The 24,074-nt window shown below is 32.4% G+C and overlaps 1 protein-coding gene across 1 annotated transcript in view; it reads left to right on the top strand.

The window, feature by feature from the left end:
- Positions 1-1,216: 1,216 nt before the first annotated feature.
- The window catches only part of LOC129226526 (serine/threonine-protein kinase meng-po-like), a 136,304-nt gene continuing 113,446 nt past the window's right edge, over positions 1,217-24,074 (top strand). The window contains exon 1 of the mRNA XM_054861135.1: positions 1,217-1,407. The gene's annotated coding sequence lies outside the window, so the exon portion shown is untranslated. The remainder of the gene's footprint in view (positions 1,408-24,074) is intronic.

Genomic DNA, 24,074 nt, shown 5'->3' with positions numbered 1-24,074 from the left:
TGATTATATTGTTTTTCAAGAATGGAGCTCACTGATTCTGTTACGTAGAAGTTTCATTTGTGCTTTAGTTTTTTCCTCCGAGTGGTAATTCGAAACTGAAAAATTGACTTATTTTGTTGCTATGACAACGTGCACTCCCGAAAAGTAATTTCTGGGTTCGTCACTGCTCTATAAAGAATATATAAACAATAATATCTAGCACATTAATACTCGATTAGTTCTAAACAAGCTTCTTGTTTGCATTTAAAGTGACCTTCGTTTAAAAAAGTAAATCTTCGTTTAGTTTATCTAACGCGAATGGATATTTATAGAGACTTGTATTTCAACTTTTAAATATGAGCACTTGAGCTATTCATTTTCTAAAACAACATTCTCTCGTAATAACAATATGTTGGTAAATGAAAAGACTCTTACAAACTTTTAATTATCAGGACGACTCTGTTGAGTAAATAGCTGGAAAAGCATCGTCCGTGTTCCATAAACTGCTTTTTGCACTACATTTACCGATGATTTAAAAAAATTTTTTTATAAAAGAAATAGATTTCTTGAAGCAGATGATGACTTAAATTAACTATCAGAAAAAAAGATTAAGACTCACCTTGTTTGTTGACAGTAGAATTCAAAGTGGTTGACTAAGCAAGGAAGTTTAATTGCTTAGTTTTCTTGAAAATAATACCTGATACAATATAATTTTTTTTTTCGAAACGGCTGTAGCAGAGCAGGCAATGGGAAGCATAGAAAATGTTGGGACAGAAATACAAAATAATTTGTCAAAGATTTTTTTTCCAGCTGTTTTGTTTGAATCGTTCGTATGTAAAAGATGTAATTTAACTGATATTTTTCATTGTTGTTGCGTTTTAGCACTAACTTAAACCACATTTTAACTCCTAATGATTTGAAGCTGAAACACCTAGTATTCTTATACTTTTTCCCAAACAAAACATTCTAAAACCATTGATACTTGACTTTACAAAATTCAATAGGGAATCAATAAAAACTAAGTAAATAATTGGCGGTAATTATTAAAACGAATAAATACATTCAAAAGACATGCTTTGCACTATTTTTACTAGAATGACCCATAACTGTTTCGTTGGTCACCAAATCAGCGCTAAATTTTGCCAAGGGGAAAACCGATGACAAGAATAAATAGTAACCCTACTTGCCGTTATCATCCTTCCTCTCAAAGATGCAGAAGACCGACAGTGGCGCTACATTCAGCAGCATCCTTTGAAAAACGCTCCTTCGACGAACAAACGGATAAAATCCCGCTTTATTTTTGGACGAGTGGAGTAGTTTTCTATTTATACCTTTAGAAGATTTGTGGCAGATTTTGTTTAATTAAAGAGTCCAATATTTTTGGTTTATTGTGCCTACCGTGGCACGAAATATTTCCAGCGAAAAGAGGTAAGGATTTTGCTGTTCCAAATTCGAAATTTCATTAAACAAACGTAATGCTATTAATAGAACGGCGGCTGACTCTATGGCGCGTATTTTTAGTATTACGAGAGATATTTTGATTTAAGGTCATGGGTTTATGGAATGACGTTGTAAAATATTTTATAAGACTGAAAAAGTTCTGGTATTTAATTTTGTAGTAAATAATGCATCGATAATTATTTTTATTTCAGTCTGAAGGTGGTTTTGAATTGTATATAGTGTTATATAGAACTATAAATGTTTTAATTCACCAGTAATTAAAAAATACTGTCAGATCGACATTAAAAATCAAATTTCTTTCTTTCTTTCCTTTTTTTTCTCTTTTTGTGCTTCAACTTTGAGTTTTCTGTCTCTAAAATATTTTCAACTTTCACAACCTTAAGCATGTTTTCATGATTTTGAAGTGCATAAAGTATATATTTATATATATATATATATATATATATATATATAATACATTCAAGATTAATTAAATATCTATTGACAGGTTGACATAAAAAAAGAAAGAAAGAAAGAAAGAAAAACAAATTGCACTGTTCGCTTTTTTTTTGTTTCAACTTTGAATTTTGTCTCTAATTATTTGTTTTCCAGAACGGTACGCATACGTTTATAATTCCAAATTATATAACGCTATGTAGATCACTCGTTTTAATATATTTAATAGTAATAAATTGTCATTAAAACATATTGACATAAAAGGATGCTTTTTATTTGCATCAACTTTGGATGTTCTGCCTCTAAAAGATTTTTATTCTTCACAAAGTTAAGCATGCTTTTATGACTTCAAATTATATAAAGTGCTATGTAGAATTATACATGTTTTGATAGATTTACGAGTAATAAAATACCATTAACAGATCGACATAAAAAATTGCTTTTTTGTTGTTGTTATTGTTTGCTTTTGAATTTTCTCTCTAAAGAATTTTTTTCACAACGATAAGCATGTTTTTTTAGAAATGTTTTTTATTGTGACAGTGTTTAAAAAAAAAAGAAATTAACGTACGTTATTTTCATTCTTTAAAATTATAATCAACAAATAATTAAAATGTTGAGTGCATATGCATACATCATAAAATGCACGGAATCGTAAACTTTGAAAACACGAAACGTGTGCAATGTAAGTGTTAAATAAATGACTGATAACCTGAAATGTTCATGATAATTAAACAACGTTATAGTGCACAAATTTGCATAGTAAATGCAGACACGTGTTTCGGGAATACAGTGAAACCTGTGTAAGCTGACCACTTGCGGTGCAGTACTTTGGTGGTCAACTTAGACATGTGGTCAACTTATAAAGGGTGGTAGTACTGATTTTTTTTTTTTTGTCATTTCTTGCATCATGTATTCATTTTTGACTAATTCACACTTACTCTTTCTGTTCAACTCACTTTCATTGTTTAACATTATTTTGAAACAGTATTTAAAAATGTTATTCAAATATTTTTGTTTTTTACCCTTTGGTTTTTATTATATTAGACAATGTAGCTTTAGAAATTTCATATGTGTCAGCTAATTTTCTCTTGCTTTCCCCCTTTTCAGTTAATTTTAGTATTTCATGCTTTTTTATCAACCTCAAGTTCAACTAGTTTTTTTAAAGCCATTTTGCATAATACTTATAACACAAAGAGCAACAAGCTCCTAGTTTATTAAGGCAGTTGAAAATGAATATTCTATCTCTTAATCCCTTGCACCAGAAATAAATAACTTTACTCTTAATCACAATTCCAGTGTTGCCACAAAATATTGCAACTGGAAAAAAAGAATTAGCACTTTTCTACTGACACCTGTTTTCATTGAACAGATTATAAAAAAGGCTATATATCAAATAAAACAACAAAAGAAAAACAACTTTAAACACTATGTCATGCTTGACAATGTTCGACCGGGAAATGCGGGGCAAGATAACTTTTTTGCGGAGCTGCGGAATTTAGCTACTTTTGCGGAGCAGTTGGCAACCCTACATCAAAGCATTAAAGTTATTCATAGAAAGCTATAAAAAAATAATAAAATAATTTGCTTGATTAAGTTTAAAAAAAATACCAAGTGGTCACATTACAAAGTGTTTTTTCACAATACACCAAACCAAATTTGGTGTACATTAGTGGTCAAGATAGACAGGTGGTCAAGATAGAGAGGTAGTCAAGTTACAGAGGTTTTTCCTTCATTATATAAGATAGGACTAATTCCGTTCCTGACAAAAGCGCTCAACATAGGCAGGTGGTCAACTTTACAGATTTTACTGTACAAGAAAACACTTTTCCAATTCAAGAGATGTTCGCATATGGATAAAAAGACACTCAACAGCTTCTAACAACGAAACACGTGTCTAATTACTTTGCAAATTTGGGTACTATAACATTGTTCGCTTGTAACTCTCATTTACATGTATATTATGATCAAGACTTAATGTTACAAGCATGCAAGAATCATTTCAGTTTGCATTCTGCACCCAAGTGTTCTCGGAAGACGTGATTTAATAACGCTTGGGTGCCCACCCCCAATATCGTGGGGACCCCTCAAAAGCAAGAGCCCCCCCCCCCCCGAAAATGAGAAAAATACCCATTAAAATAACCTTCCCCTAAAAATTTCAATGCCGCAGTCAGCGCCATGACCCTTACCCCCTTCCTTGGTGGGCACCCCTGGCTTATTTTTAAATTATGTCCCCGGCAAGGGTTGAAACTTTAGTTCGTACGGGAACATCATATACTCAGGAACATTGAAAATAGCGCCCCAAGAAAGAAGAAAGGTACAATCGCGAAATTTTGTATATAAGAAGAGTGTCATCTGATATGCAAATGATCCAAGTTGGATGTCAATGCGCATGACCTTTTACACTACAGCACCGGTGAAATCGGGAAAAAGATGCTAGATAAACCAGTGCATAATATAAGGTTTATAAATGTTACGATTACATCCGGATTGTTGGAGAGCCTTAATGAGTGAAGGATGTCAGGTAGATGAGTTAGAAAACTTTTCTTACAGCTAAGCGAGCTTGAGAGAGGTTTGATCATCGGTATAAAAATTGCAGGCTGGTCGACGAGCCGTGTTGCTGCCCAGGTGGATCGTTCGGAGTGTTCCGTTAGAAACTGTTGTAGGCAGTAGACACGACGTAGTACCCATGTGCAAAAAACCGGGTCTGGAGTGACCAGGAGGACAACGAGGAGAGAGGATCGAAGGATAAGGAGGCAAGCGCTCGTGGATCACACAGTGGCTCATTCCACCATACAAGCAGGCGTAGGGGTAGCAGTTGTCCCCCGAACGATTTCCAGACGTCTTGCGGCAGTGAATCTGTCTGCAGTCCAAGCGCCCTTTTCGTGTACTCTCTTTAGCACCAAAACATAGGCAACTCTGTCTACAAAGGTGCGAAGAAAGAGCGATGTGGAATGTCACAGACTGGCAAAAGGTTGTGTTCAGTGATGAATCTTGGTTCGTTTTGGGGTCGGAAGGTATCCGCGCAGAGATGGGGAGGCGCCCTGAAGAGAGGTACCACACCACCCATTCTATCGCACGACACACTGCCCGCACAGCGGGCATAGTGGTCTGGGAGGCTATAGCCTATGATAGCTGGCCCACTCTAGTTGTGGTACGTGGAACCTTAACGGGCCAACGTTATGTTAATGACATTCTGGAATCACATCTAGGACCGTTCCTAAATGGTCTCCTAGGAGCAATTTTCCAGCCAGATAATGCTCGCCCGCATACAGCTAGAGTTGCTCAAGACTTCTTACGTTCGTTTGAAACTCTTCCATGGCCAGCCCGCTTTCCCGATTTGTCCCCTATAGAGCATTTATGGGATCAGCTGAAACGCCAGATGTCGCCGTGCTACTCTGTGCAAGATTTAGAAGTGGCTGTTAAAAATTTGGGGGTTCATCGACCTCAAAACAACGTCAGACGTTTAATTAGCTCCATTTCGGACGGAATTGTGGCATGTATTGCAGCAAAAGGGGGTCCAACGCGCTATTGAAGTAGCACTGCATTTATCTCATTTCTTAGCCTGTATTTGTTTAATTGTCTAGATTTTGGGATCAAGTGTATCTCTCATTTGTATTATTCTGTACATTAAATTTCACTTCACTACAATGCTTTCATTTTGGGGCGCTATTTTCAATGTTTCTGAATGTATTTAAAATCGAGGATATAGATAGACAAAAACTTTACTTATTTACTATTTTGACTTCAAAGCATAATGGTGGCTCTAGCCCTTGCAAAGCCCTGTGCAGTAGGAGCTTGTAGAGCTTATGTATGCTGCATCGATAGTTTGATAAAAATCCCTAGAGGAGGCTCGCAGATTTGTGATAAAGTAAAATAAATAAATAAATAAATAAAATTGGATTTTTGACTTCTTGAATTCAAATTATGTTTTTAGCAATCACGTGTGCGTATGTGTAGGCGTGTATGGGGGAGGGGTTAGACGTGTGTGTGTGTGTGTGAATGTATGTAGGCGTGCGTGTGTGTGTAGGACATTAACGTCACCGCCCAGCAGCTTGCTAGAGGAGCAACATCAGGAGGGGACGGTCGAGGATGGTGCTGAAGGGGAAGGCAGGGGCGATAATGAAATCATAGCTCGCCAAAAACGGTCAAGTGAGAACAGTAAGCAATTCGTGATTGCTCAACATATAGTAACAATTTTCTAGGGTTTACACATTATTTTTTCTATGATTTATTTTCAGAGATATTTTTAACACCTCTACAAGAGAATTCGAAGCACTGATTTATTGAAAATAAGCATCAAAAGTAAATGTTCGTTGATGCGTGTTTTCTCGTTTTGTAATTTAAATAAAAATTCAGCTACTTAGAAAATAAATGATTAAAATACAATAAAATAAATAAATAAATAAATAAATAAAAAATCATTTGGAATTTTCAATAAATTGAATGTTTTTTTTAAATACAAAATATCAGAAATTCAAAATTAGTAAGAATCAAAATCGTACACATCTCCTCTTTTCCTGTCATTTTCTTTTCATCCATGGGAAGTTAGTGTTTTTTAACCTGTTTGATCACATGGATCACTGTTTTCGTCTAATTTCACTCCTTCAAAATGAGATATATATAAAAAATTCAAGGGGTAATTTCACGCTATGCGGGAAGGTGGGAGGACATAACTCTGGTTATGTTACACCTGTTAAAGTTACGTCATAGATGGACTTGTTAAAGTTCTAAATAAAGTGTAAAAACAAATGCATATCACATCTCAGCGCTTGCTAGCAAGAGCCAATCAATTTTGACCATGACCTCTTTTACTGAACATTTACTTCAAGAATAATCACATACAACTTGATTTTATAGCAAAATTCATCGGAAATTCAGCCCTATTTTTTGAAACAAAAAATTTAAATTCTGCCAAGAACTTCAATGATTTCAAAAATATCTTTGACATAAGATAATATGCTGTTTCTACCACGTCATTGAAGCAAGAAGGTAAACTTTTGTCAACAATATCTTCTCGCTATAACCCATCCAAGAATATATGGTAATTGAAAACATTTCCAAAATATATGAAGGCTAATGAGATAAGAATCCATGAACTGGTAACAGTACTCAATCTGAGATTGAACAAAAAATCTGAACTGGTAAACTAAAATGCATACAAAATTATAAGTTTTAGGAATACTTGGCTGCAATTCTTGGTTGTGGAAATTTTAATCTGTCACAAATTAATTTTAGTTATTATTGTTATTATTATTACTATTATTATTACTATATAATTTTTAGTCTGTTTAGAATGTGTTAAATTAAAAAAAATTTTTTTTTTAATTTAAATAATTATTTATAGCTTTTTAGTATTGTATGGGCAAAATTTCGCAATTCATTTTTTAGAACTTTGATAAGACAATGACATGAACGGTATAATTGACAGTAGTAGAGTTTGCTTGACCTGTTTAGTTGATTTAAATTAACCAAAAAATTAACTGAATAATAAATAAAATATTTGCCTTAAGAATATTTGATTTTTAAGCATTTTTATACACAACATATGTTCTATGCATGCAGAATAATTTTAATGTTTAAATATAAATATACATATCTTACATATAGGGGAATGTGGGGCAAAAGGAAATAGTTAAAATGACTGAGCTTTTTCAAAATGAACAAATCAGAAATTTGTTCTGAAAGTTACACTACATAAAGAAAGAACATAGTATTTTGTAATAAAACTTCCATTAAAACAGTATTTTTTATTTTTAGCAGTAAATGTGCACCTTTAAAGAAAAGTGGAAAATTTTCAATTCTATTTTTCATGGGGTAAAGTGAAAAATAAAATATTTTAAAAATGAAATATACTTTTTTCGATTGCAAAATTATTCTTGATCAAATGAATCAATAAATACAAGTTTCAATGAATAACTGAGAAGATAATGGAACGTTAAATGAACAATAAAATAAATAAGTAAATTACTATATCGTCGCCTCAGAGCAACAGTAAGATACCTAATCCCAGAAATAACATTAAGATATCTTACTGTTGCTCTGAGGCGACGATATGAAGAAAAAATGAGCGAGCAAAAGAATGAAAGAATAATAAAATAAGTTTCTTTTTCTTTTCCAATCATCTCCTTGGACTTCAATTCGAATCTTTCTGCAATAAGAGTGTTTGAGCATGATTTGGCACACGCAAACAGCCGAGAGAGATTTACATACCTGCTAAATGAAAGCAAAGAAATTTTATTAAATTTAAATAAATGACGCATTTTTTGTTACATAAACAAAAACTAATCTTAAAGTTAAAAAAAACAAAAAAAAAAAAAAAAAAACAAAACAAAACAAAACTGCCCCTGATTACCGATCTTATATTAAGATGAACTTAGAGGGTCAGATCACATATCAATTTCACCACTTTTAATTTTTTACTTTCTTCTACATCTAATACAAGAAGAAAATAATAGATTCGTGAAAATTTTCGGATTTGCACGTTTTGAGGTATGCTCAGGACCATTTTTAGAACATGTCTGTCGATTTGAGCGCGCGCGTGTGTGTGTGTGTGTGTCTGCAAGTGTGTGACCGTTTTTTTTATCCACTCAAGTGCATAACAACTACTGTATGGAATCAAACGAAATTTGGTACACATATATTTAAAGATCAAATCATGCCCGATATTTATAGATCAGATCATGTGAATAACAGATCATAGTCGTATCTTAAATAATTTTCAAATCGTACAACAGATGCAAATGGAGAAAGTAATTAAAGATAAACATCAAGGGCCATCGCTCTATAGCCATCTTAAGTCATTTTTTCCATATTCTATCGAAATAATTCCCACTTACAGTTTTTTTTTTATAAAAGTCATTATACACGTTGTTATTAAATTATGCAATTTCTTCAACAGTATAATCACCTTAAAGCAATTACTTCGACGGAAATCGTGCACTGTAAATATATATATATATATATATATATATATATATATATATATATATATATATATATATATATATATATATATATAAATGCAATGATAAAATGTCTAGAAAATTGGACTTTCATAAAAGTTTCCAGTAGTAACAATGCCACTTCTTTTAAAGTAACGTTGACGACATTACTCAAAAAGAAGCTGTATCGTGACTAGAAGTTTTTATGAAAATCCAGTCTCCCATACATTTTCTAGTTGTACTGCAGTTTTTTTATAGTGTGTAATCATACAATAACTTTGACGGAAATTGCATAATCATCTTATGCAATGCCTTCGACGGAAATTGTTACCCCTCCCCCATGGTATTTCTTCTAGTGAAATTGTATAAAGGAGGGTGGTCCAAAGTGGGTAGCTCGCCTAAAGCGGGCAGTCCTTCGTATCACCCCCCCCCCCATGGTGTGTAAGCGGCGATGCATACGTAAGTCGTGTTTACACAAACACCCCCGAGTTTTAATCAGTCCCAACGAAGCAGCAGTGAAACGGCATGGCGCAACCAGGCTTAAAAGAAAAAAAAAATTAAAAATGATACATTTCTTTTTAAAAAAAATAAAGACGAGCTTATTTTTTTGATTTTCAATAATATTATGTTATTCTGACACCATCCACCTAAAAACTACGATAGTCATTTCGTTTGTTTCTTTTTTCCCTACTTTCCCAGTAAAAGTCAGAAAAAGAAGAAAAAGGCATGAAAGAAGGCTTAATACATCTTAAAAATATCGCGAAAAAAAAATCAAAAATAAATAAAATAATTAAATAAATATCGAAAAATTAAAAAGTAGGGTATTGAGATGGGGGGGGGGGGGGAAATGTCTGTCGCTCTGTCTGTCTATCCCCCCCTAATAACTTTTGAATGAATAGTCCTATTCGAACTTTTTTTTTTTTTTGGTTCGAAAGATCTCGGTAAGGACACCTCATTCCCATGTTTCACTTTTTGGTTTGAACTATTTTTTGTTCAATTTTGAACTGTTCAAAAAAACTTAACATTAGCGCCTACGGGGAAATTCAAGGCAGTTCCGAACAGTGAGGTGAATTTGCTTCAAACAAACTTTATAGGAAAAAGCTTTTGATGAAAAACTTGAATATAAAATTTTTTTTTTTGATTTGAACAATTTTCCGTTCAATTTTTAACAGTTCAAATCCCTTAACATTAGCGCCTACGGGGAAACTGAAAGTCAATGTAGATTCCCCGTACTTAAAGGCGGATTTACTTCAAACAAATTTCGTTGGAAATAGCTCTTGACTCCAACTCCAGACTCCAACTCTGAGAATTTAGGGACACCTGACTCCGATTTCTGCGCCTGACAATTAGTCGGACTCCGACTCCCCGTCTTCGACTCTGACTTCGTAGCTTTGGCAAAAAATTAAACAAGGAGGAAAAATGACTGACTCTGATTCTTGGATATTCGACTCTGACTCCGACTCCTTTATCCCAAAATGATATTGACTCCGACTCCTTTATCCCAAAATGATATTGACTCCGACTCCGCAGTCATGGTTTTAACTGCGAAATAATTATTGCTAACATGACTTCGTTTTTTTTTTCACTCTGAAGTTTTAATTTAGGTATTCAGTTTTCGGCGGATAAACTCGAAGTCATTTATGTTTCTACATAAAGATTTGCGCAGACGATTTTTTTTTTTGACAATGTAAATTATTTCTTTAAGTTGACATTTTTTTGTTCTTATTTATTTTAGTAAGTGCATTAATTCATTTAAAAAATTATTTTTGGCAACAGGGGAAAAAGAAACGATTTTTTTTTGATATCATGTATTTATTTTAATGAGGCTTATTAATTTTAATTATTATTTTTTCGTTTTGAAAGCGGTTAAAGATTTTTTTAATGGAAAAAAGTGTACTGTCTAACCACGGATTGTATGGAACGGCAAACATCCGGTTTACACAAGGAAGTGGAAGCATCTATTAGTTTTCAGGGATGTCAGCTTTTGCAGATACATGTTAGCCTCTAAATTAAGCAGAGTCTCATTCAAATGAGCGGAGTCTCATTCATTATATGCGCATAAAATTTTTATTTTTCCCCTCGTTCAGATGGAGTCGCCTTAACTGGATGTTTGCCAATTCCATACAATCCGTGGTCAAACAGTATTAGCTGCTTTGTTTAAAAGGTGCTGCTATTTTATTTGTTCGTTTATTTATTAATTTTTTTTTACGCATCTAATTTTTTAGATGAGTGAGGCATATTTTAAATCAGCTTAAAATATTAAAAAATTATGTTTGAAACAATTTGCGATTTTAATTATTTTTGAGAATATTGATCAGGTACTAGAAAGTAGTATGGGTATACGGGAAAGTAGGCTCGTTTAGTTCTAGACGGAACTTCCTGTTTAAATTTAAGGTTATGACTTTTGAAATAAGAAACGTGCCTTCGGGCAAAGCGGGTATAGGATTTAATCATATATTTATTTATAATTTCGTGACTCGTGCGCTGAGTAAGACTTTCTATTTGAATAGGATAAGTATAACTTTAAAAAGTTATTTTTTAGGATGGCAATTAATTAGTCTATTAATTCAATCAGTTATTTCTTTATGTTTTATAAGCAAATGTGCTGACTTTAAATTGGATAAGTACAACTTTTTTATATACTTTTTTTTATAATGGCAGGTAACTAATCAATTATATAAATCATTTATAACTTCATATTTGATTTGCAAATGTACGAAATCACAATTAGTTAAGTTTACCCGCTTTGGGCCCTCTGGTAGGGCAAAGCGGATTTTTCAAATGTTTGTAAAGTTTGATAATAAATAAATACTGGGTTTGAAATAATACAAAAACCACTTTTTCTTTTGAAGTTCAAGAACCCTGCTAGGAAATAAAACCGAAATTGTTGCGATAAAAATCCAAAAACTACAATTTTTTTAGCGTTTTTCGAAAACCTACCCGCTTTAGGCCACCCTCCCCTAATCGTATTACACAATTTTTCCGATGGAAAGTATGATCATCGACTACAATTTCTTCCACGGGAATTGTAATACAAAACAAAGACATAGTTGCATCTTTTTTTTCGTCTTCAAACTAAACCACAGAAATATATTTTTCATGCTGAAACTTAAAATTTTAAAAATATGAATTCCCTCTTGTTACGTTACATAGAACTAATATTCTCATTATATGCAATTCGTATTGGATACGGTATACATAGTTATGTCAATGCGCGCTATTGCACTATTCTGTTCTGCTTCGATTAGTTTGAGAGATAATTAGTTTCAAATGATCGGGCATTGTAGAGGGATTTTCGTAATTGCAAATTGAGTAATCGAACAGCAGAACATAGTTTTGAGGATAAAATCCACTTTAATCTAGAAGGGACACCGTTTTGGGCAGGCTAAATTTTTTCCACATAAATGAATTTTTTATTCGAACTTAAATAAACATCGTAGTCACCCCACTTAGTCGCAAAATTTAGTCGCTAATTTTTTTCAGAATTTTTAAAACTGAAGAAAGTGGAACCAAAGCTGAACTAGCATCAAAAGTAAAGGTCATGTGATGGAATTGCAAAATAGGATGTTACAAAGCACGAGTAAATCGCGAGATTTATCTAACGATTAAGTAATCCTCGAAAGTGAGCAATGTACTTCGTGAGATGTAAGCTCAGCCATTTTGGCGGCTTTTTAGGGGCCATTCATTATTTACGTAAAGGTGATTTTGGCAATTTTGACCCCCCTCCCCTCACGTAAGGGTACGTAAGATTTTTCAAACCCATTCCCTTATTCTTACATAAGATTCCATTTCGTTTTTAAATTCACTACTATTCAATTCAGCCTTTTTAGTAAAGAAATATTTATTACAAAGTTGGAATTTAGACTGAATGTTTTTTTTCGGCATTTTTTTTTTTTTTTTTTTGTAAATAATGCGATACGAAGTAAAACATGGCATACATAGTGCGATTCTTTCGTTATATTTTACAGTACTTTCTGTATGTAAAAAAGAGCTCATTCTAGTATGTTTTTTACCTTCCATACGCTAATGAAATATGATCCCCGCCAAACTACTTGATTGCGCGATTTCTAATGTAAAATATTGACTTGGAAAATATTACGTTCGAATGGGTTTGACAACCCCCCAAAGTAAGGGTATGTAGAGATTTTTCCAACCTCCCCTCCCCCTCAGGACTCTTACGTAATTAATGAACGGTCCCTTAGCTTATCGGCACTTCCCCCATAAACTCGTGATTTAGTTGTCAGCTGTAAGCAGGGGCGTAGCTAAGGGGGGGGGTTTGGGGACAACCCCCCCCCGAAATGTTTGTCCCAAAAAAAAGGAGAGAGAGAGAGAGAAAGAAAGAAAAGAGAAGAGAAAGAAAAGAGAAGAGAAAAAAAGAGAAGAGAAAAGAAAAAGAAAAAAAAAATCAAATTTTTTTTTCTGAATAACAGTGGTCAAAAATTCACGTCGCTCCCCCCCCTTCCCCCAGTGCCATTGAAAATCAGCTCAATGAGTGACCCTCAAGCGTAAAGACGCCTCACTCCTCACTGTGCTGCAACATTTTTTTGATAATTGAGTGAAATTTCACACTTCGCTTTAGAAATGAGATTGATTTGTTAAATCTACGTATATGTAGCCTTTTTTTGTCATAGATTCTGAAAATTGTTAAGTATGTTTAATTTTATGAGCGGCGCAGTGGGAATATTACATACAGTTGAATCTGTATGTTTCGAATTTCACAGGAAGGAAAAAAATCGAGATAAAGAGGTTTTAAGATACGGGGGCTTTAAGAAACTTTATAGAAATTTGGAATACGATGGTGAAAATTTGAAATCGATATTATAGACAACATGGGCTCTTGATCAAAATTCCTCTGTATTAGTTTTGTTAGGTCTTTGTTCTATTATTACATTATTATGTGCTTTATTGCCAGTTTAAAGAAACATTTTGACAGTAAAAGAAACTTTGAGCATATCTTTTTGAAGAAAACGTCTTTTATTGCTTTTTGGTGCCTGATTTTTTCTTTTTCTTGTTTTTTGATTAATTATTTATCCTCTTGAGGTTAGCAATTGCTGCAAATCTAACCTGGCCAATATTCTAGGATTTTCCTTTTTTCTTTACTTGAAAAAATCTTAAACTTTCTTTTCCCTCCTATCATCTTGGTTTTCTTTAAGGAATCATAATTTTAAGAAAGAGAGTGATCACAGAACAGTACTAAACCAGATAACAGAGCAAAATGGCTTTTAACATGAATGACCTTTAACCATGAACTTGAAATAATCATCCATAATGCAACTAATACTCAACCTGTGAATTTCACCCCTTTACTCTTCTTCCAAAAAAGTGCTCGAAACGACTGTCCTTTCGTTAATCTTCCTAGAAAACCTATTCGGGGAACGCATTTCTCCTTTTTTTGCCCCCTCAGCCCTTTCTGTTTTGAGTTGAAGAAAATGCTTTTGCTGGCTGCTTTGAAGATCATTGGGCTTCGAATCCGAAAATGATAGCATAGCCGGAATTCGAGACATAAGGTTTTTGTTGGCATTGTGCTGTCATAGTCAAAACGGCCTTTGCTAACCAGAAAATCCACCGCAATCACATCGATTTGTCGAAAATGTCAGCCAGTATTTACTGCGTATTCTTTTGAAAACGTGCAGTCTGAACTATTTAGAATAGTTCTAAGTGAACGTTGTTGTATAATGAAGCGAGCAAAACCGATTACAAGCTTTTTAACCCCCCGACCCGCAAAAAAAATGTAAATGACGAAAATGGTTGCTCTAAAAAGAGAAAGTTAACGTCCTCTGAAGAAAACTTAATACAGTCTGCTAAAGCAACATTAATTCCATCGAACACTTCTGAAGGAAATTTTATTTTAATTTAAAAGAAAAACTGCATAGCATTACAGGAATAAAATGTTTAAAAACGAAATGAATCTAGACTGTTCTGTACCATTTCTGTTAGCTTGGTTCGCATTAAAAAGTAGAAAATAAACAAGACTTCTGTTTATAACACTCAAAAATTGCTGTTGCTCTCTCAAATAGATATTTATGTAAATTCTAAAGAAGGTAATAAGATTAAAAATAAAAACTTGAAAGGAGAACAGATGGTATGCAGCTTTGTGCAAATAACTTTCTACCGCCTATATTTCTTCCCTCTTTTTTAATTCAAATTTTATTAACTGCTTTAGAACTAGCATAAAGGTAAATACATATAAAAAGCAACATATAAATATAACGATATGAAAAGTCATTTCATTTTTTCCAGGTTATAATCAAGAAGTCTTTTTTATTTTATTTCATGCTTTTAGTGCGAACCAAGTTACTAAAAATAGTCTGACCACCGACGAGATTGAAAGTCAAACATTCAGTTTACAGGCGGAAATGGATGCATCGATTAGCTTTCAGCGATGCCAGCTTTTGTAGATGTGTGTTAGCCTCTAAATTAAGCAGTCACACTGAAATGAACGGAACACGCTCATCAGATATTTGATTTTTCCCCTGATTTGGATAGACTGGTTTTGACTAGACCTGTTGCTAGAAAGTTTCACTTTAAATTGAATGGAGAAAAAGGAAAAAAAAAGTTAAATTTTCCAAAACATTACAAAAAATAAATAAATAAAAAAAATTATTTGATTTTGTTTTATTTGACACAAGTATCGAACTTGGGGCACCCCATTCCAAAGTATGTAAAAGTTCACACACACACACACACACACACACACACACATATATATATATATAAGAAGTAACCCCCCCCCCCCCCCCCCCGAAAGTTGGGTCTAGCTACGCCTCTGGCTGTAAGGTTATATTTTGCTGATGTTATCGTTGTGTGAATTTGTGAAAGTGCACGGTTTTTTTTTTTTTATTATGAAGTTTAATATGAATATTATTCTTCCATAACACTCTAAGAAATAAATCTCTCACTTTCGAACTTAAAACAAATTTTATCATTTTCGGTTATTCTTTTCTCCGTAGGTCAGAAATTCATGAGCATGTATAGTGCAGCTCCGATTAGTTGAGCTGTGACCTTGACTATGTTTACCTGTTTTAGGGAAGTTTAGTGTAAAATAGACGCGTTATTGGCTCAGCTTTTAGTTAGAATATTTCAAAAAAAAAAAAAAAAAAAACTACTAAGAAAGTTTCTCAACTCAACTTAGCGCCAATTACCCCTCCCTGTTTTCTGAAACAGAGGTAAACATTGGCAGAGTCGGAGCTCAACTTCTCAGAGCCTCACAATTTATTGGTAACTTTGAGCATGTATGTAGGTAAATTGAAGTGTTCATAAATGTTTCCTCCGTAAGCTAATTTTTTTTTTTGCACTGAAAAAGACGATTATTGTAACACTGAAACAAATGTCTGCTGTAAACCGCAGGTTTGTGCAACGAAACAAAGTTGTTTTTTATTGTTATTTATTTATTTATTTAATATTACTATTTATATATTTCTTCATTTTTTAAATTTTTTTTTGCTAAATGGTTCAATAAAATGTAGGGGAATAAGGTGCAAAACCAACTAGTTAGGATAACATACCTTAAAGATAAAAAAGAAAAAAAAAGGGGAGGAAAATTTTCAATTTTACACGAGGCAAAATGAAAAATAAAATATTTTTCGATTGAAATATTTTTTCTGATTATTAAAAATATTTTTGATAAAATGAATGAACAAATAAATGAATAAATGAAAGGAACAATAGACAAATAAATGAATAAACTACCATATAAGAAAAAAGAAATAGTGAATAACTGAGAAATAAGAGAATGAATGAAGGAATGTAAACGAATGACTTAACATATGAATGCGTAAGTGATTGAATAAATGAATGAATAAATTAACGAAACGAACTATTTCACTTTACCAAACAGCACTTGACTAAGTGTATATAACACTTGAAATCAAAACATGCCTAATATTAACTAAATAAGTACTGCAATGGAAATCAGTAGTAGATCTAAATGAATATGTAAAAATTTTGTTTACACAGAATATATCATTTTATAATAACAAAAATTGTTTTTGCTAAACCATAAAATATTACCTTGCGTGGATAAAATTTTGAAAATACCTTATAGTATTAGATGTTTCTTGACCTTTAGAGCTTTTTTTTTCTGGAATCAACTTTTATGTAAAATAAATTAGTTAAAACATTGTTAAATGGTGGAGCTGAAAACTTTAAAAATATTTTAGAATTTCACTTCGCCCCACATTTCCCTACACACTTTTACTATAATATAATGTACTATAACATTTTTAAAAGTAAACCATGTTCTTATGAATCTTCGCCAAAAAAAAAAAAAAAAAAACTGGTACTGCTCAAAAGTCTTTTAATCTTTCATTTTATTTAAGGTAACGTAAAATATTTCTTATATGCGAGTTAAACTTGCAAGGTTTGTAATAATCCTACTACTTCATACATTCATCCTACTACTCCGACAAAAATTTGCTGTTTTAGTTTGAATCGTATCTAAAGGAGATAAGAAATTAAAATGTAACCTTTACTTTCCCGTAAATCAAACCGCTCCCACCGTAATTGTATTAAGAAGTTAACGATCGAACTTATCCAAAACGATTAAATTCATGCCTCATGCACAGCTGTATTTAGATCACAAATAATCATTTTAGACAAGTTCAAAGACAAAAATGTTGAGCAGATATTTTTTTATTACTTATTCATTTATTGTTATTTTTTTTTTAATGATAAAATTGCTCCGGTTAGAGAAAGTTTGTTAAAAGACTGCGGATTTATTTACTTGCTTTTAAGAAATTAGCGTCATCGTTACGAATTAATTTAATTACGTAGCATATACGAGTTTTACAAAAAGCTGAAGCGAAACTTATACTAAAATTTATATTAAAAAAAAAAAAAAAGACTTCGGCGTATGTTACACTAATCTGGTTACTTTGTCATTTAGGAGATTTTTAGATTTAAAATCAGAAGAAAGTTTTTGTTATTCATTTATTTTGGAAAAAATTTCAGCAAAAATGACTTTAAAAATGGAGGATTATTTTGTCATAAACATTCCAGAAAATAAAATGGTGAACTTTCTAGGATTAAAGTTTTGAATTGCCACATTTTTTTATATTAAGCAAAAGTTAATAAAATTTTCCTTGTGCTTCAGAGAATATCGATAATTTTAAACTTAGACCTGTTATTTAGGCCTATGAAATTTTGACCTCATAATGTTAAACTTACAGTCTAAGCTATCTCATTTGTCCATATCTCCTTTAGGAATTTTTGGCGCTTTGGCTTTCAGTAAATTTTAACAGAATAAATGAAATCCTTTGCTATTAAAGCATAATAAAAATTAGGTAATACTGACATGATATTGAAACATTGTATACGTTTCTGATCAAACTGATTAACTTAAAATATCTTAAAGTTAATGTGCTGAGAAAAAAATTTTTTTTCCTCTTTCTTTTCTTTTTTTTTAAATTTCAGACAAAAGAGTGCAATCTGTACAAAAAGTTTGAAAACACACTTAAAATTGAAAAAAAAAAAAAAAAAAAGAAGCATGAAATCTCAGTTCGCATTAAAAACCATACGATATTCAGGTACACTTTTTCTAAAACAAAACAAATTATGCCAAATATTTCTGCAGGTAGACATAAATGTTTGTTAAAATATCGTTGCCACTATTTGATGATCGTTCATCATCACTCTGTAAGCATGGCAATGGCTCAGTAAGCATAGCATGGCAATCAGATTATTTTCAAGAAACTGGCAGTGTCTAAAATTGATGAAACTGAGAGTACAATTAACTGAATAAAAAAAGAATCAATCAGCGTAAAATGTTTGCTTAGTCAAACTTGTAGCATTTTTACTTTTACGAAAAGTGAAAAAATGAGCTAAAGTAAAAAAGAAAAGAAATAAAAATACTGTTAAAAACCTGAAATTTTCTCAAAAAATTAAAAGCCTGGAATTCAGACAAAAGTCTAAAGAATCTCATCTCTGAAGTCTATTCTAACGAAAGTAATTACATTTTCGAAAGTGTTAAGTACTATAAATAATTAGTTAGAAATATTCCTAATTTTACTTCTAATATGTTTCAGTTTCAATAATTTATTTTTCTATCATCTATTCTTGAAAACACTGCTATCACAAATACAAAATGTATTCTATCAGTTCCAACATTGAAACCCTCGAAAATATTTTGGATAATATTTGTATTCCAAATTTAAATATAGAAGGCATAATGTCATTTTTAATACTTCTATGTCTTATCGATGCATGTAAGGATAGAACTTCGCATGTTCGAACTTTTTTGAAGCAATTTCATATTTTTCTTGCGTACCTAAGAAGCTGGAAATATTTTGGACGGAAGCCAACTATGCATACACAGTGGGAGATGGGGATTGAAGAAAACCGAAGATATTATTTTAACCTTTTCTCTTTTCAAAGTAATTCAAGTTTCGTTTTGTTCCGAAATGGTTCTAAATCTATCTTTGGAATGTGTTGGTTGAAGTTGAAGATACTCAGAAAACTAGATCCTAGAGTTCTGATTTCTGATTGAACCTCTCCTTCATGCTGTAGTTTATATACTATATAAAAAAATTTTAACTAAAAAACGGAGTTCGTGTCAGAAAACAACTTTGCCTTGGATTGTTTTTGTTGATTTAGAAAAACGTAAAACACATTTTCTGAAAACGGGTGTATGAAATTCGTTTCAGTATGCCAGTGCTTTTTGGTTTCAAAATTTCTGACAATATCACATCCTTAGAGCAGGAATTAAAATGGGGCGAGGAAGTCCAATCACCAGACTCCAAGTCACGTGACTCAACAACCACAAATGGTTGCCACGTTTTGCGTGAAACAAGCAAAAGAAACCTGATTTCTTCCAATGCTTTGCTTTAAAATCTGCCACGTGTCTTGGGGTCTTGGTTTCAGGAATGAAAGTCTTCACTCCCTCCATTTTATTTCTTCTTAATGATTACATCAAACATCATTAAAGAAAATTTCTTTGCTGTTTTCTATCAATATAAGTAAACTTTTACTAAATATTTTACACACGAATAAATATTTTTGGCACTTTCAGAATTCCTACTACTGAATTAAAAACCATTAAAATTTTGAAGATTTTTTAAACAAATGATACACATTTCTGTTGCAGTCACTAAATGCGTATTTTTAAAAGTTTCGTTGATCTTTTTTTTTAGCCTACTTTCCCAGTAAAAGTCAGAGAAAAAAGAAAAAAGCATGAAAGAAGGCTTAATGCATCTTGAAAATATCGCGAAAAACAAAAACCAAAAAAATAAGTCAAAAATAAAAAAAATAATTAAGTAAATATCGAAAAATTAAAAATTGGAAAGTAGGGTATTGAGATGGGGAAAAATGTCTGTTGGTCTGTCTATCTGTCTCCTCCAATAACTTTTGAGTGAATAGACCGATACGAACAATTTTTTTTTTGTTCGAAAGATCACGGCGAGGATACCTCATTTCTATAATTCACTTTTTGATTTGAACTATCTTTCGTTCAATTTTGAACAGTTCAAAAAAACTTAACATTAGCACCTACGGGGAAATTCAAGGCAGTTCCGAACTTAGAGGCGAATTTGCTTCAAATAAATTTTGTTGGAAATAGTTCTTGACGACAAACTCTCGACTCCGAGAATTTGGAGGCACATGACTCTGACTCCGACTCTTGTGCCCGACAATTAGTCGGACTTCGACTCTGACTTCGTAGCTTTGGCAAAAATGTATACACGGAGGAAAAATTACTCACTCCAATTCTTGGATATTCGACTCCGATTCCTGGATCCCAAAATAAGTCCGACTCCGTCTCCGCAAACATTGGCAGATTGTGGACTCTAAGGGAAATGACCGATTCCAATGAGGTTGTTTCCATTAGTCAAAAGTACTACTTTTAGTCACTGAAATTTATAGAATAAGCAAAAATAATAATATAGACCCAGAAAATATTTTTATTTTCCGAATAGTTGTTTCTTAATTTTTTTTTTAATGTCCGTTTTTTCAAACAAGGCGTGGTCTTGATCACGTCACAAGTGATGCATTTTGGCGCACCTTTCTACCACGGTTCCACGTTATGATAATCAACAAGCGAATTAAAATTGCGCTCTACACTGTAAAAAAAAATTCGGAAACGTTTCTGAGTATATCGTGCAGCTGCGGTTCATGAAATTTTCAAAAACGTTTCTGAGTATTTCGGAATTCTCTTTCTGTAATGTCCGGAAACGTGTCTGAGTATTTCGGAATCTTCTTTCTGTAATGTCCAGAAACGTTTCTGAGTATTTCGGAATCCTCTTTCCGTAATTTCCAGAAATGTTTCTGAGTATTCTGTGCAGCTGTGGTTCATGAAAGTTTCGAAAACGTTTCCGAGTATTTCGGAATTCTCCAAACAATTTTCGAAAACTTTTCTGAGAATTTCGGAATCCTTTTTCCGTGATTTTTTCTAAAAAATAATTCTTTACTATAGTATTGCATGTCATATCAGTTTCAATTCTTTCATATCTAAGAGCAATGAAACAAGCAATTTTAGAATCATTCGTGGATTTTTTTTCCCTCTGAATTTCTAATGACAAATAGCATGGTTAACAGCATAACATATACACAGTTATAAATTTTTGAAAATTTATGAAATAATATAGTAGTTTCATTCATAATCACAAAATCGTCGGGGGAGGGAAGGGAGTACTTTCTCAAAAGTGGGATTGTTTGTTAAACAATAATAAACTTCAGTTTTTCTCTCAATATTTTCAAGACAAAATTATCAACATATTGTATTTTTAATGCAGAACTTAAAAACATATCTTGTATCAAACTTGATAGCTTTTATTTTCGGATAAAATTTGACAGAACTTACCTACACTTTGCGTTCCGAAATTCGTTCACGTCAAGTCAATTTCTTTGACGAACAAAGTGTACCGAAAAGTACCAACAGAGAAATTGATGTATTTAAATATGACATCAAAGTCCCCCTGCTGGAACCATTCGGGTTTATTCTTCTGTTCTTGCCCTTTTGCAGTTTATCACAAATATAGATACGTAATCAAAATAGGTTACTGATTTTATTTTTAGAGTTTGCGCAAAATGCATTATATATTTTATTTATTAAAACATTGAACTCTATTACATGATTATTCCATTTCATATATACGAGAGTTCCCCCCCCCCACACCATAAGAGTGATGGTGCACCCATAAAATGATATAAAGCGCCCCCCCCCCCCTTAAAAAAAGCAACCCCTTGAAAATGTCAATGGCACAGACAGCGTGGTGAACGCCCCTCGTCTTCTCCCCATATGTGCATTGCATATTAATAACATAGTATTTAAAAAATGGTCACTTTTAAAACGATGACATGAAATAATATTACTTTTTATTTCGGCATGTAAATGCAGCTGTTCCATTTTTTTCCCTGACTCATTCCTCCTGACTGCCCTACATTAAACTAATATATCCACGAAGGAAATGTTATTTTCGGAACAACTAATGTCAAGGAATTTTTTTATTGTTAACCACATTTAACAAAATGAATAAGCAGATGAATTAATTGCATAACTATGTTCTTACTAATAGATAACATGGTCATTTTCTAATGGTATAAATATTTTTAAATGAATGAATAAATTATAATAAAAAAAGATAAATAATACTTGCACATTTTTTGTGAAGCATATTACAATACTAGAAAATATTTGCATTACCATATTTTTAATGAATTAAACAATTGATTTTTTTTTCTTTTTGAACCAAAATGTATGTACATCCAAGTATTTCGAAATAACTTTTTTGTGATTGCTTCTCAAACATAAATCTTATTTCTTTTGCGTTTAATCAGTTTCAGTTGGTTACAACAAATAGTACACCGCGCACATAGGTATGTAGGATAACTTTAAATTAATTCGATAAACCCAAAAACAGTTACAATTGGAGCCTCATCAAATGCAAATCAACAAAAATATAAATGTATATAACAACATGTTTTAAAATATTCATTAATACTTACAAGTGAACATGAGCGGAAAAAAATCTAAGTACCTCCATTACAACTGAATAAGTAATCCAAAGGGTTTCGTTTTATTAAGTATAAACACGGGTGTTGAAACTATTCACGCTTGAACACACAATATATATCTAATTATGGTCGCATTGGAAATTGTAAAGAAGCAAATGGTTATTAACTGACTTAATAGCTGCGTACGTCGTCTAAAAAATCAAGGGCAGTCCAAAATGCAAAGGCGTAAAATTAGTTTCGACACATTTTACTACTCTCTAGACATGAAATAACAAGCAATCCAATGCTAAACAGTTGCTGACTGCAGCAACCATAGATAAGAAAAAAAAATAAGTTCTCGTTATTTCCGACTCATTGGCGCCCGTGTTGGAAGGATGAAATAGGCTTCGAAGCGTTGCGTCATCACTTCCGCCTCTAGATTTCTTGAAATAACAAAAAGCTTTCTGAATATTGAGGAGTTCGCTATTGGATGAAGGATTCCTACTATTTCGGAAACGTTTCCGATATATCCAGAAACGTTTCCGAATTTTGTTACAGTGTACGCTTGCTAATCAACCATACCGTTGCCAATACACGTGAGTAAAGATGCGAATTAAATATTTTGGTCTGTGAGTGGCAACACTGGCATTTCATCATTTGTGATGTCATCGGGCAGAAACATAAACAATGAAAGCGTACCGATTTAAGTAATTTTTTAAAAATATTAAACTTGAACAAATTATTTAAAAAATGGTCATATCCCATGTTTTTAAGCATGCTCTTTCGGAAAATAATACTTTTAAAATTTCGGAAACGACACCCCATTCCGTGTCTTTGAATTGAATGCCTTCGGCTCCCAAATCTGACTCTTTTATCCCAAAATGAGATTGACTCCGACTCCGCAGACATGGTTTAAACTGTGAAATGATTGTGTCTGTTTATTGTGTTTATTTTATGTGTGTTATGAATTCTGTTTATTTTCACTCTAAAGTTTTAATTCATGTATTCAGTTTTTGGCGAATTAACTCTGAAGACCTTTATGTTTCTACATAAAGATATGCGCAGACGATTTTTTTTTGACAATGTAAATTATTTCTTTGAGTTGACATTTTATTGTTTTTATTTATTTTGGAAAGTACATTAATTTATTTAAAAATTTTTTTTTTGGCAACAAGGGAAAACAAACGATTTTTTTTAATGGAAAAAAGTTTATTAGCTGCTTTGTTTAAAAGGTGCTGCTATTTTATTTGTTTGTTTATGTATTTTATTTTTTCCTACGCATCTAATTTTTTAGATGAATGAGGCATATTTTATTCCTAGAAATCAGCTTAAAAT

This window comes from Uloborus diversus, chromosome 7 (assembly GCF_026930045.1).
Source record: "Uloborus diversus isolate 005 chromosome 7, Udiv.v.3.1, whole genome shotgun sequence".
NCBI classification, from domain to species: domain Eukaryota; kingdom Metazoa; phylum Arthropoda; class Arachnida; order Araneae; family Uloboridae; genus Uloborus; species Uloborus diversus.
The sequence above is the reverse complement of the archived record's forward strand: the minus strand, read 5'-3'. Positions and strand labels throughout refer to the sequence as shown.